General features: G+C 34.2%; 1 pseudogene; it reads right to left on the reverse strand.

Annotated features, from left to right (window-relative positions):
* Nucleotides 1-685: 685 nt before the first annotated feature.
* On the reverse strand, nt 686-4,579 carry LOC114424277 (annotated as a pseudogene).
* Between the last annotated feature and the right edge of the window lie 202 nt (nt 4,580-4,781).

The raw sequence follows: 4,781 nt of genomic DNA on the forward strand, positions 1-4,781 counted from the left end.
TGCTTTTGATCACCGAGGCCCAAATTGGAGGATCTAGGTAACACATTCTCTAGTTAGCCTTTATCATAAAGGCTTTATTCACCTCCATCATCTTCCTCAATCCCAGCCTTCCACTAGTGGAAAGCGCGATTTCTACATCGGTGGAAATCCACATTCAAAAACGGTGCATAGACGATGTAGAATGTACAGTCGTTGATAGGCTAAGGTTTCAACAACGTTCGTCAATTGCCCGATGTAGAAAGCCATAATATTCTAAATCGGTGCCAGCTTAAAGACCGATGTTGAAAGCTTAGGATCAAAATTGGTGGTGCTTCAGGCACGACGTTGAACACGTTCATTCAACATCGTTTGTTAAGCCGTGCCTGATGTAAAATAGTGCATTTTTGAAGTCGTTGTTGCAGTTGACCGATGTAGAAATCGCGGGTTTCAACATCGGTGCTTACGTCAGCACCGATGTTGAAAGTGGTTTGTAAGTTAGTATTTCAACATCGGTGCTTACGTCAACACCGATGTTGAAAGTGGGTTTCGTAGACAATGCGAAAGTTAAAATGTCTTTGTAAGTTAGTATTGCAACATCGGTGCTTCCGTCAGCATCGATGTTGAAAGTGGGTCAACCTGCAATTAAAAATTAGTTATTTTTTAATGAATATTTGAAATTTATTAACTAATAATAACATACCAGTCATTAAGCCAAAAAACTTGGAGATGCTACTGATGGATGTCTTGCATATTCCCCCACCTGAAACCATTGCAACTAGGTTAGTTCCAAATTATTTGGAAGCAGATAAAGATGTTGCAAAAATGTATTAGCAAAATACTTATGATACTCATCTGAAAAAATGAAAAAAAAAGATGTTACTAGAATTATGCATAATTACAACATTTCTTTAACTTAATTCTTACCTCTGTTGCTCTTGGGGTGGAAGGCACAGAGGCTGAATCAAGGGCACCAAGATCATCGACAGACATGTTTGTTGATGCCTCAATACTTTTGGAATTGCTAGGACTTGACTTTAAAAATTGCTTTCGAGAAGGCTATCTAGTACCATTACTAGATGCCAATACTTGTCCTTTGATATTTCTCCAATTAGTGCCCAACAAACTCTCCTGCATATATGAAAAGGAAAATTTTACCAACCTTGTTGAAGAGGCTTCAAACCATAAAAGAAGATATCATCCATAAGTAATTGACTAATTTTATCATAAAAAAGAACTAATAAAAAATGATAGATCCCTAAATTAGAGTGGAAAGTGCTGCAACCAGAGACAATTTTGGATCAGAAGCATTTTGGATTATAATACCCTAAAGAAAAGAATCCAGTAATAAAAATTCCTGATTTGTGCAACAATTCTATGTCATTTTTAATGGTCATGATGAGAATAAGTTTTACAACAAAAGCAAAGAAAAGAACTTGACATGTTTCTCAATTAGAGGTTAATTATGGAACTAACTTGTGTGTAATAATGTATCAACTCATGTAATCATCTAATACTAACAGGAAGGAGTTGAAAGGATTGGACTAACATAGGGAAGATTCAAACCATCTTCCTGATTGTTTTTCCTTTTGATTTTGATTTTTGAGAAATAGACTATAAGACATACCTCAGTCCTTTGTTTCCTCTCGTGATTAACAAAGGCCAGGGTTGAATCAAAATATTGCTGAAGAAACCTCCTGCACAAGTCAAAAAGACTTAGATAACTACTAAAGGAATTAACAAGTTCACATGGCTTTCAATTAAAAACTGGTCCCATAAACTTTAAAGAAATGCAGCAACAAACTAGTGTTTGAGTCTGGAAAAGGCAAATTATGGTTAAAACTTTAAACTGATTACCATAGAGTGAGTACAAGCACACATGCAAAGGATACAATTATACAAACCACCCTTTATTATGGATACAAGAAAAAGAGAAAATTGGAAATATTACAACATTTCATTTCCTTTTTTTTAAGAGATCAAAATTATGATGAAGGGATTTATATCCATTTGAATTTAAAAAAGAAAATAAAGAAAATATGAGGGATAAAAGACTTTCACATATTTACTTTCAAAAGAAACAATAACCATCGAACAGGACACATACTATTGAGCGAAAAGAAAGATATGGCATAATTTTTGGCCCTAATGATTATAAAATCCTGAGCTTCAGTCAGCAGAAGTATACCTTCAAAAGAGCTTTAAAATGCCATTCAGAATACAAAAGAAAAAACATTTTTCCAATATGGAAAACCCTTCCAGCAAGTAACACTTTAAATTATAATTTTTTATAAACCTCCATTAGTGTAGAATTCATTTTATCCATATCATAAATCAATGTAAAGCGGTTCCATTATTAACAACCCACATCTTCCATAAGTTGTAGTAATACACAAGGAAAATTCATTAGAAACCATTTTTGGTTTCTGCATGAATATTTTACACAACTTAAATTAAAGGGTTCAATCAATTTAAAGAAAAAAAACAACAAAAATGATGTAGTAATACACAAGGAAAATTCATTAGAAACCATTTTTGGTTTCTGCATGAATATTTTACACAACTTAAATTAAAGGGTTCAATCAATTTAAAGAAAAAAACAACAAAAATGATGTCCAGAGTGCCAAACCCAAGAATGTCCAAAAAATGAAATCACATGCCACATTAAAAACAAGCAGCAAAAGCACAGGGCAAACTCGCAAATTAAATTTAAACAGTCACAATTCATATTGGAGGGAGATATAACAATATGTACATCTTGTTCAAGTGGCAAGCGCTGCTCATGCAAAGCTTGCTTCCTTCTCTCTAAGCTTGCTTGCAAAATTGCATTGCCTCTAGCCTAAAATGAAAATAAGACCAATTCCATTAAAAAAAAATTATTCGTTATATGATTCAGAATAAAAATAAGTAGGCATAAAAAAATCCACCTCCTTTGCAATTCTGAGTTGCAAATCACTTTTTGCAATCTCTAATCTCTGAATAGCAAGCCTACAGGCATCAAAAGTATTAGCTATTTGTTTTCAAGGTATAAAATTGAAAGAAGAAAAAAAGGTGAAAAAAGGATGACAGGTATAAAGCAAATCACGTAATCCAAGGAGATAACAAAACATAACTGTTATAGTTGATGAAAAAAGCCAAGCTAGAGAACCTAACATGACCTATCCAAAAAATCTATAAGAAGACATTGAAGAATAACTAGGAATTCTATCAAGAATCACATTCCAAGAGCACATTATACAAAGAAAAAAAGTACAAAGCTAAGTATCTCACTCCTCTTCTCTAGAAGAATCAACTGATTCCACTGACGGTGTCTTCCTTGGCTGCTTAAATCAGAACAAATTATCAGATGCCATGTATTTACCTTGAAAATTCAAAACTACAAAAACTGGGAAGAAAATACCAATTTTGCCTCACATAACATAATTTAAGTATATCCACTGCTAGCATATTCAGTGTCACATAAATGTATCATTGTCCTATAAATGGTTGTTAGTGTAATTGTGATTCCTGTAACTCACATTGCTCCTTCCCCAGAATGTCGACCGCTTAGAACTGAAACTAGCACTACTAGCTTTACTTGTTTGCTTTCCAGAACCTGATTCAATCACTTGCATGGGTAAATGGTTGCCAGGGTCCATAGAAGATAAAATCTCACCCATGGATCGATATGATTTAGTTGAAGGAAACAAATTTGAAGCATCATTCTCATCAACTGGGTTTTCACTGCCCTTTCTTTGCTTGTTTTGATCCTCAGAGAGTGGGGTATCTGGAGCAACATTAAGATTAGCATTTTTAGTCTTAGCATGGTTACTACTAGAGGATCCAACATCGGAATCATCACCTCCAAATGCCTGCAGGATCATAAAGAAAAGTTTTAGAGGGTAGAGGGAAAAGAAAATAACATTGCTACTCACCGCAAGAGCTTAATCAATATAAATCTCTATAACAGAGGAAATAACACTACAGGATATAACCTTGTAATCATAAAGATCACTGCCAGCATAACCACTACTCTCACTCAATTTTCCACTCTGAATACAATCAACATCATCATATGTCTCCTTATCAACTTCATTCTCTGCATCATGGTAACCATTTTCTTTCACATCTATATTATCATCATCAGTTGAATCTTCACTCCCACTGTTTTCAACCTGAGAATCTGCTGACATGGAACATCTCTGTATATTTTCTTCCTGAAACAACAAATATAAACTTAGGTTGCAGAATTGAATCAAGGAATGAAAAACATACATTTTTGGAAGTGAAAAATTTAGCAAACACTGCCAACTGACCACGGGAAAATTATTAGTCACATGAATAGACATTCAATTTTAGTTGCATCATAGGAAGTAGGAACAACGTATGCTACAAGAGGTCAAACCTTTTTAGCTCATTATACAATCAACCACTTGCATGTGTTGTGTTGACTAAAATGTTGGAAGGTTTTTGAAATGCGTGAGTTATACACATAGCACAGTCGATTAACAATGAAAAAACACAGTTAGGCACCATTCATGTCAAATTTCAATGAAAAGCTTAAATGATTATGAGTTACCTTCTTAGGGGCCCTTAGAGTTGAGAACAATATAGTTGCAATCATTTGTAGCTATGGATTCACACCTGTCGAAACACCTGCAAATAATTTCCAGCTTGGTTGCACAACAAACAATTATCGTACCAATGCAAAAACCAAATGCAAAAACAAGACATTGTTTGATTACTTCGGTGCATACGAAATTGCATCGAACAACTATTAAGTGTTATACACACATAAAAGTCACTACAACATCTAAATTGTTTGT

This window comes from Glycine soja, chromosome 1, assembly GCF_004193775.1.
Source record: "Glycine soja cultivar W05 chromosome 1, ASM419377v2, whole genome shotgun sequence".
NCBI classification, from domain to species: domain Eukaryota; kingdom Viridiplantae; phylum Streptophyta; class Magnoliopsida; order Fabales; family Fabaceae; genus Glycine; species Glycine soja.